The sequence below is a fragment of the Saccopteryx leptura genome, chromosome 5, assembly GCF_036850995.1.
Source record: "Saccopteryx leptura isolate mSacLep1 chromosome 5, mSacLep1_pri_phased_curated, whole genome shotgun sequence".
NCBI lineage: Eukaryota > Metazoa > Chordata > Mammalia > Chiroptera > Emballonuridae > Saccopteryx > Saccopteryx leptura.
In genome coordinates this window covers 64268440-64281790 of record NC_089507.1, presented here as the reverse complement: position 1 = coordinate 64281790, position 13351 = coordinate 64268440, and the positions used below count along the sequence as shown (strand labels likewise).

Here is a 13351-nt window from a genome sequence, read left to right as displayed (position 1 = left end):
ACCTGCCATACACATATATATGTATAAAACTGCGAAAGTAGGTTTACAGTTGTATTAATAATACAATAATTGGCCCTGGCCAGTTGGCTCAATGGATAGAGTATCAGCCCAACATGGACGTCCTGGGTTTGATTCCCTGTCAGGGCACACAAGAAAAGTGACCATCTGATTCTTCCCCTCTCCTTATCTCCTATGTCTCCCTCTTCCCCTCCCATAGCCAGTGGCTCAATTGGTTTAAGCATTAGCCCCAGGCACTGAAGATATAGCTCAGTGGGTCCCAGTGTGTCAGCCTCAGGCACTACAAATAGCTCAGTTGATTTGAGCATCAGGCCCTGACAGGGTTACCAGGTGGATCCAGGTCAGGGTGCATGAGGGAGTCTGTCTATCTCCCCTCTTCTAACGTAATAATAATAATACGAGAATGAACTTTGTTTCATGTACTCATAACTGTATAGTTGTCCCTTGCCATATCGTGGCTCACTTTTCATGGTCTCACTGTATCACGTATTTTTAAATTGTATATATCTAATTTTGTATCACATATTTTTTTTTGCTATATCACAGGATATTGCAGTATATAGGTATCTTTATATGTTTATTATTTTAATTATTTTTATGGTAAAATAAGCATTTTATAGCCTAAAAAATTGAAAATAATATTTAAAAATATAAAAAATATTAATTAAAACATATTAGTATTCACTGGTGAGTACCCATATAGAATTTTATGTTGTTAAAATTACATAGGTTTAAGAGTGTACAAAGTGTTTAAGAGCATAGGAAGTGTTTATAAGAGTGTGAGAAAGATTAATAACAGTATGGGAAAGGTTTATAAGAATGTGGGGAGGGTTTATAAAGTCTTAAAATATATATAAATAATAAAATAAATACAAAGTCACTACTTCACAGATTTTCGCCTCTCACAGGGGGTTCTGGAACCTAATCCCATGATAGATGAGGGACCACTGTAAGTATGCTTTCGGCCATCCTGTATTTATATATGTATATAGTGTATGTATACATATATATGTGTATATATATAATTTAATGCCAATTATGACCCTGTAAATTAATTTCAAGATGCACTAATGTGCTTGAAAAACAAGATGAAAAAGATATATTTTGACTATAAGTAGCTTATAATCTACTTAGGAGACAAAAGTATTATCAGGTGTTTATATTTTAAAATAGGGCTAAATAGTAAGACAATGAAAAAATTAATACAGTGGCTCTCTATCAGGGCTCTATTACACACTAGTATTAAAACCAAGACTGTGACCAAATTTTAATAAATTGTCTAAAATTTATTCTTTTGCATTAGGGTTCTCAAATGAACAACAAAGATGCTTACCGCATATGCAGTGAGTAGGTAATGAAACTTAATGCCTCTAGGTAAAACTTTTCTTTTAGATAGGTTTTAAAAAAGCTCTGGTGAGCTTGATTTTTATTTTTTTTATTTACTTTTAAATGTTTATTTTATTGATTTTAGAGAGAGAGAGAGACAGGAACATCAATCTGTTCCTGTATATGCTCTGACAGGGGATTGAGCTTGGCCACCTCTGTGGTTCAGGACAATGCTCTGAGCAACTGAGCTATCTCGTCAGGGCAATAGTCATGTACTTTTTATTTTTATAATAGCATTTACTCATATTACTGCAAATTTTTATAAAGTTTTAACTGCTACAGAATTTACCACTAAAGTCTTTTTGCAATTCAGTTGAACTGTAGAATTTCAGAATCCCTTTAAGCTTGAAAATTGTATGAATCCTCAAGTTATTTTTTAAAACACTCTATAGAGTAAAATATATATGTCCATTGAAAAACTACCTAGTCTTCTTTGTAAACCAGAATGTTTGAAGAGGGGCAAAATAAGAATATGTATCCAACTTACTCTTTGATGGAAGAAACAGAGATTTTGGATTTGCATTCTGTTAAATAAGAAGCATGTCCTGTTGGCCCTGGCTGGTTTGCTCAGTGGTAGAGCGTCGGCCTGGCGTGCAGGAGTCCCAGGTTCGATTCCCAGCCAGGGCACACAGAAGAAGCGCCCATCTGCTTCTCCACCCCTCCCCCTCTCCTCCCTCTCTGTCTCTCTCTTCCCCTCCCACAGCCGAGGCTCCATTGGAGCAGAGTTTGCCCGGGCACTGAGGATGGCTCTGTGGCCTCTGCCTCAGGCGCTAGAATGGCTCTGATTGCGGCAGAGTGATGCCCCAGAGGGGCAGAGCATCGCCCCCTGGTGGGCATGCCGGGTGGATCCCAGTCGGGCGCATGCGGGAGTCTGTCTGATCTGCCTCCCCGTTTCCAACCTCAGAAAAAAAACAACAAGCATGTCCTATTTGTAGAATAAGAGTAGGTATCTTTAAAGGAGGAGAATAGGCCTGACCTGTGGTGGCGCAGTGGATAAAGCAGGGGTCCCCAAACTACGGTCGGTCCGTGGGCCGTATGCGGCCCCCTGAGGCCATTTATCCGGCCCCCGCCGCACTTCCAGAAGGGGCACCTCTTTCATTGGTGGTCAGTGAGAGGAGCATAGTTCCCATTGAAATACTGGTCAGTTTGTTGATTTAAATTTACTTGTTCTTTATTTTAAATATTGTATTTGTTCCCGTTTTTTTACTTTAAAATAAGATATGTGCAGTGTGCATAGGGATTTGTTCATAGTTTTTTTTATAGTCTGGCCCTCCAACGGTCTGAGGGACAGTGAACTGGCCCCCTGTGAAAAAAGTTTGGGGACCCCTGGGATAAAGCATCGACCTCGAAATGCTGAGGTCGCTGGTTTGAAACCCTGGGCTTGCCTGGTCAAGGCACATATGGGAGTTGATGCTTCCAGCTCCTCCCCCTTCTTTCTCTCTGTCTCTCCTCTCTAAAAAATGAATAAATAAATAAAAATAAAATAAAAAATAAAAGAAGTGCAAAAAAAACACAAAAACATGTAATTAAAAAAAAATAGAGGAGAATATTTTGTGTTGTTCCAAGGGGAATAGAAGTAATGAATAGCCTGACCAGGCAGTGGCTCAGTGGATAGACCATATGAAATTGACTCTCAATAGTAAGTAGTATTGTTACTTTCATCATTTATATATTTCTTTGCTTTTCCTGTAATAAACATTACTTTTTTGAAAGATTTTATTTATTGAGTTTATGGGGGCGGGGGCGGTGAGAAGTACCAACTCATAGTTGCTTCACTTTAGTTGTTCATTGCTTGCTTGCTTGTCGTATGTACTTTGACCCAGCAAGCCCAGGGTTCTAAACTGTCGACCTCAGCATTCCAGGTCGACACTATATCCACTGTGTCACCACAGGCCAGGCTAAACATCTTACAGGGGTCTTTATGTTACAATAGTCTCGACATGCGATGTTTTGAGTTTATGACACTCACGCCCACAAAATTTTTTTTAATTTGAGACATGAGTGTTTCAGTTTATGCTATCAGTGTTTTACTTACAGACTGTGTTGGCAAACTAGTTTGGTTGCGCACAGAAGAATACACAGCAACACGGCCTATAAGGGAGGGAGGTGGTGTCTACCCCCCCTCCCCCCGAGTTTACTTACCTATGCCATTTGGGGCTGTTAAAAGAACAAGAATTCTGTTTGTGTTGCTTTGTTTGGTGACTTTTTGGCCCTTATTATGGCTCCTAAATAGAAATCAGAGTCTTCAGGTGGTAGTACTTCGAAGAAGAGGAAAGCCATGATGATGGTTGACACAGAGCTACTGGCATCACATGGAGAGGAGCTGTCAGCTGAGGACCGCATTCAGCTGGAGAAGCAGCTGATTGAAGAGGAAGAGATAGAAACCCCAGAACCCAAGAGATTTACTACTAAGGGTTTGGCAGGTTTTTCTATGGCAGAGGATGGGTTGGCAAAATTTCAGGCTGAGGACCCCAGCGATGACAGATTCAGTAAGATCTACTGAGCTGTTATGAATGCCTCGTAATGCTATAGGCAGATTTTTTTTAAGAGAAGTCATCAACCTTCCAGACTAGCCTGGAACAATTTTTTAGGAAGGTAGAGAGGCCTGCAACAGATCCTGTACCCTCTACATCAGCTGCTTCTCGAGATGAAACACCTGTAGTACAGGTAGAATCATCTCCAGTGTCTCCTGCATGTTCCTTAGGCAATCCTGATTCACCTGACCCAGTGTCTCCAGCACCTTCTGCAGGTTCTCCTGCCTCTCCAGCTTCCTCCTCCCAGTAGGTCACTCTCCCACCTTGCAATGCCCCTTCCAGTGTGCAAGCCAACCACAGGAATAAAGGTAAGGAATTCTTTTACACTCATTTTTCTGTCATTTTTTCTGTTACTACAGTATAGTACAGTATATTTATGTCCTTTTCCTTTTTCTGTGGCTTAGTTGTGTTTTTATGTTCTAGGTTATAATTTTATGACTGAGTAGGATAGGAAAGTGACCTAGGCGAGGGTGTGTTTCAACTTACACCAAAATTTGGGTTATGTCACTGTTGTAGGAATGGAACTGTGTCATAACCAAGGACCCCTGTATTTTTTTTTTAAGTGAGAGGAGGGGAATAGATAGACTCCTGTATGTACTCCAACTGCTGGCTGGATTGCTGGTCCACCCAGCAATCCCCGTCTGGGCCGATGATCTGCCCATCAGGACTGCTCGCAACTAAGTTATTTTAGTGCCTGAGGCGGAGGGTCCATGGAGCCATTCTCAGCTCCCAGAGCTGATGTACTTGAAGCAATTGAGCAATGGCTTAGGGAGCGGAGGGGAAGAGAAAGAGGGAGAGAGAAAAAGGAAGGGTAGGGGTGAAGAAGTAAAAGGTCGTTTCTCCTGTGTGCCCTGACTGGGAATCACCCGGGACTTCCACATATTGGGTCGATGCTCGACCACTGAACCAACCAGCCAGGGCCAAATATTACATTTAAAATTGGAAAACCATGAAAGGAATTTGGTGATTACTTTTCATTCTTCTTGCTTATATTATTGAGATTTTTCACTTCTCAGCCAAAAGCAAAGTAAGGACTTAATGTTTCAGAAAAATTAAGAGCTATTTTGTAAATATTACAGGTCAGTGGGGAACATACCTGAAAATTGCTCATAGCAGACACTCTGTTTCTTCAGAGAATAGTTTCTCATCTACCAGTGCATCAATTAATCCTAAACCCTTTCTCTTCTTGATCATCTGTAGTTTTTTATAGGAACGTTTTTTTTTTTGGACAGTGATAGCATCTCTTGCACATCGGCCAGTTTCTCTACATTTATTGTCAAAGGTCTCTTTAAACTGTAATTATAGGCCTGACCTGTGGTAGCGCATTGGATAAAGTGTCAACCTGGAACACTGAGGTCACCAGTTCAAAACTCTGGGCTTACCGGGTCAAGGCACATACGGAAGTTGGTGCTTCCTGCTTCTCTCTCTCTCTCTCTCTCTCTCTCTCTGTGTCTCTCCTCTCTAAAATGAATAAAAGACCCTGGCCGGCTGGCTCAGCGGTGGAGCGTTAGCCTGGCGTGCAGGAGCCCCGGGTTCGATTCCCGGCCAGGGCACACAGGAGAAGCACCCATCTGCTTCTCCACCCCTCCCCCTCTCCTTCCTCTCTGTCTCTCTCTTCCCCTCCCGCAGCCGAGGCTCCACTGGAGCAAGGATGGCCCGGGCGCTGAGGATGGCTTTGTGGCCTCTTCCTCAGGCGCTGGAGTGGCTCCGGATGCAACAGAGCAACGCCCCAGGTGGGCAGAGCGTCGCCCCCTGGTGGGCATGCCGGGTGGATCCCGGTCGGGCGCATGCGGGTGTCTGTCTGGCTGCCTCCCTGTTTCCAGCTTTGGGAAAATGGAGAAAAAAAAAATTAAAATGAATAAAAAAAATAAAAATTATAAAAAATCCTGTAGTTACAGTACTCAGTAGCAACGTCTTTAGAATCATCAGGAAGTGGCTCTTTTAGGGTTTTCTGTCTTGCTTTACCTTTAAGATGTACACCATGGAGAACCTATCACAGAAATAAAAAATTAAGGTTTAGAAATTATCACACAGATGATCTATAAAAATACCACTGAATGCAAAGCACTTACTGAATGCTGTGGAGGCTCAGTTATGAAAGAAAAGTCAGAATCTGTTTTTTAAAATATTTTATTTATTGTTTTTAGAGAAAAGAGAGAGAGAGAGAGAAAGAGAGAAAGGGAGTGGGAAGCATCAACTCATAGTTGAGTCTTGTATGTGCCTTGACCTGGCAAGCTCAGGGTTACCAACTGGCAACCTCAGAGTTCCAGGTTGTCACTTTATCCACTGCGCCACCACAGTGGTATGGCCATTATCTGTTTTTTTTTAAATGTACAGTCCGTAGGACAACGTAAATAGGGATTTTTTTCCATTTATACAAAAATAGTAACATGATGCTGAAAGTTTCTGAAATGACTCAAGTAACTAGAGAAATGTGGTAATTTGGGAAGTCTTCATAGATATGAGTTTTGAGAAATTCTTTGGAGGAGCAAAAACATGGCTTAATGGAGTGGACAGGGAAGTTACTTGTGCAAAAAGGCATAGTGGACAGAGCCTGAGCTTTGGAATTGAGACTAACCAGGGTTCAAATTCCCGCTCCCTCACTTGTTAGCTGTCTTTTTTTTTTTTTTTTTAATTTTTTAAAATTTATTCATTTTTAGAGAGGAGAGAGAGAGACAAGAGAGAGAGAAGGGGGGAGGGGCTGGAAGCATCAACTCCCATATGTGCCTTGACCAGGCAAATCCAGGGTTTCGAACCGGTGACCTCAGCATTTCCAGGTCGACATTTTATCCACTGCGCCACCACAGGTCAGGTGTTAGCTGTCATTTAACCTCCAAAATTCCTCATCTCATTTGTTTCGAGAATACCAGTTTTTTTAAAATTTTTTAATGATTGATTGATTTTAGAGAGAAAGAGGGAGAGAAAGAGAGAGAGAGAGAAATGTTGTTGTACTTAATTCATGCATTCACTGGTTGACCCTGCATGTGCCCCAACCAGAGACTGAACCCACAACCCTGGGGCATCGGGACAACACTCCAACCAACAGTCACACAGCAAGAGCAAGAAGTTTTTTGTTTTTTGTTTTTTAATTTTTATTTATTCATTTTAGAAAGGAGAGGTGGGGGGGGGAGAGAGAGAGAGAGAGAGAGAGAGAGAGAGAGAGAGAAGTGGGGGAGGAGCAGGAAGCATCAACTCCCATATGTGCCTTGACCAGGCAAGCCCAGAGTTTCGAACCGGCGTCCTCAGCATTTCCAGGTCGACGCTTTATCCACTGCGCCACCACAGGTCAGGCCAAGAAGTTGTTTTGAGGATAAAAAAATAATTTATGTAAATCTCCTAGTACAATGCCTGAACCATTTTAGATCTCAATAAAGTTATTATTAATTTTATGCAAAAGCATGAAAGCAAATCAATTTACTACATATACAGTAGGTAAGTATGTGTGGTACAAAAAGACAGTTCAAAGCAATTAAAAATGCATATCAGTTAAATAGAAAGTTCTTGGAATTTATGAGTTTGCATTTAACACCAACTATATTCTTCTGAATGGGGAAGAAGAAAAAACAATACCAAAAGAAGTAGACTCTATTAAGCAAATAAGAGGAAGTTAAGGGTAATGGCAGGACAGAAGAGTTAGATGACTATTGCAGACAGTGACCAAACCATGGACAGAGTGTGGATAATGGCTTAAAGGATAAAATAACAACAATCAATAGAAGCAAAAGGATGTTAACACCAAAAGTGGTGACTGACTCTTAGAAAGTCTTCTTTTTTGCCTGAACTGTGGTGGTGCAGTGGATAAAGCATTGACCTGGAACGGTGAGGTCCCCGGTTTGAAACCCTGCACTTGTCTGGTCAAGGCATATATGGGAGTAGACATTGCTTCTCCTATGTGCCCTGACTGGAATTGAACCTGGGATATCCGCATGCCAGGCTCACCCTCTACCACTGAGCCAACCGGCCAGGGCCAGAGACTTTTGATTGTTCTACGAAGATGATGCTACTTGATCAAGAGAGAATGTACAGGGAGTTCTTTTTCCAGTAAACAAGAGGCAAATCTATCCCTTTTCATTAGGTTCTTTTCTTAACTAATGGCACATTTATGAGGCAGCATTCCACAGACTGGGTGTAGTCTCTAACCATGCAAGAGACCATCAAAACTGGCTAGTCCACCAGGTTACATTACTAGCCGGATCCTCTGAAGCAAATCTTCACAACTGGCATGTGTGGTGAACTATCAATCCCCTTAGCCCAGGGCATGGCCTGGGCCACCTGGAACCCTTGTAGTTACATCATGCCAGTCCCACATAGCTTAGTTGGTCTGTCCCAAAATATTAAATATTTCCTATATGTAAAATGACATTAATGGGTTAGGAAATAGTGTAGTCTGACAGGCGTGGCTAATTTGAATTCTGGACAATATATATATTTTTTGTATTTTTCTGAAGTTGGAAATGGGGAGGCAGTCAGACAGACTCCCGCATGCGCCCAACTGGGATCCACCCGGCATGCCCACCGGGGGGCAATGCTCTGCCCATCTGGGGCATTGCTCTGTTGCGACCAGAGCCATCCTCAGCACCCCGGCCAACTTTGCTCAATGGCGCCTTGGCTACGGGAGGGGAAGAGAGAGACAGAGAGGACGGAGAGGGGGAAGGGTGGAGAAGCAGGTGGGCGTTTCTCCTGTGTGCCCTGGCCAGGAATCGAACCCAGGACTCCTGCACGCCAGGCCGACGCTCTACCACTGAGCCAACCGGCCAGGGCCGAATTCTGGACAATATTAAAGTTGCAATAATTAATACTACTTTTACAGCATTTATCTTCTGCTTATATGTATTTTCAAGATTTTATTTATTGATTTTACAAAGAGGAGCAGGGATGTGGGGGGATAAGCAATAAGTATAAACTCATAGTTGCTTCAGTTCAGTTGTTCATTGCTTGCTTGTCATAGGTGCCTTGACCGGGCAAGCCCAGGGTTTTGAACCGATGACCACAGCACTCCATGTTGACACTTTATCCACTGCACCACCAGAGGCCAAGCATTTTAAAGACTTAGTTTTAGTCTTGCAAAAACTCTGCAAGACAGATTTTTATCCTTTTACAGAAGATGACCCAGACCAGAGCCAAGTATAGTCACCAGTAAATAGGCGGTTGAAATTGGAATTCATGTCTCCCTAATCTAAAGCCACTCTGGCATGAGATCCCAAACCAATCACCATCTCATATACATAGTAGTGAATTGGCTTACACTGTAATACAGAATCTGTTTTCTCTCCTGTTGACTATGCCTGTTTTACACTCTAGCAGTAATTTACCTTTGGCTCCTTGCACATCAAATATTTTTCAGAAAAGTGGCTAACAAAAACCTGTTCTACAGTGGGTTACCTCTGGGGAGGAAGAGAAAGGATTGAGGGTTAAGGCTTTAGTTGTACCTACAATTTAGGTGTCTACTAAACAAAAATCTGAAACTAGGAAATGTGTTAACATCTGCTTAATCCCATGCATGGGGACATAGGTATTTATTATATATTATTTTTTGCTTGCCAGTGTGTTTAAAATGTTTCACAATTAAAAGTTTAAAAACAGAATTCATTACAAAAATTCAGGCAAAAACTCTTCAAAATTATTGTACATATATTTCTTTGGTTATAAAATAAACTTAATGTCTTTTTTTTAATCAAGTAAGAGGCAGGGAGGTGGACAGTCAGACTCCCGCATGCACCCGGACTGAGATCCAACCAGCAACCCCCATCTGGCAACCGAGCTATTTTAGCACCTGGGGCAAGGCCATGGAGCCATCCTCAGTGCCCAGGGCCAACTTGCTCATTCAAGGCATGGCTGCAGGAGGAGAAGAGAGAGGGAGTAGTATGGAGAAGCTGATGGTCGCTTCTCCTGTGTGCCCTGACTGGGAATCTAACCCGGGACTTCCACATGCCTGGCCAATACTCTACCTCTGAGCCAACTGGCCAGGGCCTAAATTCATTAATCTTTTTAGAACAAAAAGAGAATGAAACAAAGGGCTGCTTTAATTTTTAAACTGCCAGTCCCACTTAACATTTAGCTGTTTATGTGTTTGACAAAGCATCAATATTCCCTGATAGTTTCTATACCTTTGAGTTATTGGTTCATGCTTTGCAAATCAGAGCCTTTTGCCTATGTCTTTGTAACTTTTCACAACTCTGATATACTGAGGGATGCTGGGGAAGGCTTCAGAGGGAATGATACTGGAACTAGAGCTGAAGTATCAGTAGGAGTTTGCTACGCAGATAGTGACCACTCCAAGCAGATGCAAAAATACAGAGATATAAAATAACTCCTTGGATCTTACTGTCTAATAAAGCAACGAAAAATAAGTAATTTGGAGGCTTAAGAGTGGAGAGGTAGCTGGGAGTGGTTACAGGTGGGCTGGATGGCTAGAGAGGTAGCTGGACGCCGACCACAAAGGGCCTTGTGTGCTAACAAGTTGTGGATCCATCCTTCAGGTCATGTCCGCCACTGAGATTTGAAGAAAATATTAGAATTTATTTTTATATTTTTCACCTCTAGCCCAGACTGGATAGCTCAGTTGGTTAGAGCATCGTCCTGAAGCACAGAAGTTGCCGGTTTGATCCACAGTCAGGGTATGTACAGGAACAAATTGATGTTCCTGTCTCTCTTTGCTTCCTCACTTCCTCTCTCTAAAATCAATAAAATAAATATTTAAAACAACTTTTCACCCCATCCTTTAGTTTTTTTTTAATTTTTTTAAACTTTTTTTTAATTTTTTTTAATTTATTCATTTTTAGAGAGGAGAGAGAGGGAGAGAGAGAGAGAAGGGAGGAGGAGCTGGAAGCATCAACTCCCATATGTGCCTTGACCAGGCAAGCCCAGGGTTTTGAACCGGCAACCTCAGTGTTTCCAGGTTGATGCCTTATCCACTGAGCCACCACAGGTCAGGCATAGTTTTTGATATACTAACATATATGAGTCTATCATTTCATATATGTAACTTATAAATCACTTTGCATATATCAGGGGCATATGCTCAAATTTTTTATGGAGAGAATTCCATGATAAAAAAGTGTGAAGAGGCATCTTTAGACCATGGCAAGTTGATTAAGTCTCTCCTCATACTACTTTTTTTGCCGAGCCTTAAACCCAGATTAAGACTACCTCATTGCTGCTAGGACTAACACTGTCATTCTTCTCACTCTTCTCTCCTGCCTTTTTTTTTACAGTTTCTTAGGTGGGAAGACAAAGATAATTTCTTCCCATTCATACAGGTGTGTGTAATTCAGCATGTGTACAATATTGTAAATCAGGCTGAAAGGTGTGTGAGGAAAGGCTTCACAGAGGAGCTTGGACTCTTGCCTTTGAGGCATTCGAGAGCCCAAGGGATTAAAATCCTTACTTCAGGAAACCAGCATGATACAATTTGTGTTTTTAGAAAAATCATGGCCAAGAATCTAGAAAATGGAATGAATGGGGAAAACATCAGGCTGGAGGAATCATAGAAAACTATTGTAATAATGCATCATTTTGCAAATTAAGCAAGTCTTACTTGGGTCCACAACATACCAAATAAAAGCATTAAGTGAGCATTCCCTATTGAAGGAACCCAAGGAGAAGGCACAGGAGAAGCAGGGCAGTGAGAGACTGAGAAATAAGGAGTGTCAATCGAGCCAAGGGAAGCGAGAGTTTCAGAGAGTAACTATGATTAAAAGTGAAAAAGACGCCAAGAGAAGGGCTTAGATTTCAGTTAGATTTGGCAGGACTACCAGTGACCCTGTCAGCTATGTTGCATTACAGCAGTGATCACAGGTAATATGGCTACACTAGGTTGAAAAGTCAGTGGGACTCAGAGAAGCAAGTGCATGTTCCTGTGTTGAGAAGCCTGGTTATAAAGGTAGGGTAGTGAAGAGGTGCACATAGGCTCAAGAGTTTCTGTGTCTGTGTTTAAAAATGTAAGTACAGGTAGCCTTCATTCTGAAGTTTAAATTAAGCAACTTCGCTTTACGAAAGACCTAATCAGGACAGCAATCACTTTTTCCCCCTGTAATAGCGAAAATCCTCTGGATTTCTATTGGTTAGTTGAAAACGTAGGTCACCCATAAAAGTGAAATGGTGTAATGCAAACTTTCTGGTGAATGCGAACTTACTGTTCATTTTATGCCATTTCAGCTTATGAAGTTTCATAGGAATGCCCTACCTTCAGATGAGGGCTTGAGGGAACTGTAATGTAAGCATTCTGCTTTGAGACAAGTAATCTGTAGAGAAAGCAGTGTAATGAATGGGGGAAAAATCCCAGAGGGAAATGGAAAAGCCAGGAGACAATTATAAGTTTATGTAGAAGAATGAGCCCTAATTAAAAAACAAAACGATGACTACGAAAGGCCTACCATACATAGTTGAAACTCCGTAACCTGACATTAAAAAAAAAAAAGTTTCCAAACTACTTTTTCCACTCCTGTACCATCACCCACTCTAGGTAAGGTTCCAAGTCCAACTGAATTACCTCCTGTCTCATAAAGCTCTTTTTGATCTCAAAAAAGTGCTTCAATGGCTTAGTTCTACATTTCACATTACCTTAATAGCCTACCTCTTTTAAAGTACATTTCTTTTTGTCTGTGCGGACATTTTACCTACGTTCTATTTCTTACTGTGCCTTCAACATTGATTTAAATGACCTATATGACAGCCTGGACCATAGACTAGGGTTCAAATTAGACTGGTCTGAAGCTCCTCCCTCCTCCTGCGCCCAGGGAAACTTCCTTGCCACGACCAGATTCAGCCAGCATACCGCCAGCCCTCTATCTCGGCGAACCACTGAACAACTTGTTATGACAGGCAGTACTGAAAACCGATCTGGACTCCTGCTCTTGAGTGACACCCACACTGTAAACGGAAGTGCACGCCTTCAAAAGTTCTCCCAAACTTCCCTTCCTTTCGTCTCCTCACGTTAAATGAGACAGAAAGGAAGCGGAATTCCTTTTGAGTCACTACCACTAAAAGCCATAGGCCAGCGCTAGGCAACGAGCATTACCAATCCGGAGGTAATCACAGACCGGGAAAAGCTGGAACAAACGTCCTGAATCCTCAGAGTTCCCCAGTTTCCTTTCCCCGGCACACATTACACACGTCAAACACGTCACATCCACGGCAGGACTCGCTGCTCGGCCCCGTCCACCCTGGCCTACTGTGCGCCTGGCAGTGCTGTGGGGATAAGACAGCTCCGAGGCTGCTCTCCCGCACTGGGGGAAAGAGCAGCCGCGCTTGCAGCTCAGCACGGTGTCCAGAATGCTGCAGCCCACTGCTGAGATAACTTCGGGTCATCTTGCTACGTGTCCTCCCCAGTCCGTGTTCTGGGGACAGCGTGGATCACGATAAGCCTAGCTCCGCCCACACGGCATTTGCGACCTCTATTTGTTGGGAAGGCG

At 42.3% G+C, this 13351-nt stretch overlaps 1 long non-coding RNA gene across 1 annotated transcript; it reads right to left on the bottom strand.

Annotated features, from left to right (window-relative positions):
- Positions 1-3552: 3552 nt before the first annotated feature.
- On the bottom strand, positions 3553-13291 carry LOC136405873 (uncharacterized). The gene is made up of 3 exons (XR_010751584.1): positions 12958-13291; positions 5835-5928; positions 3553-3763 (listed from the first exon to the last, which is right to left on the bottom strand). It is a non-coding gene; the product is annotated as an uncharacterized lncRNA (long non-coding RNA).
- Positions 13292-13351: the final 60 nt, after the last annotated feature.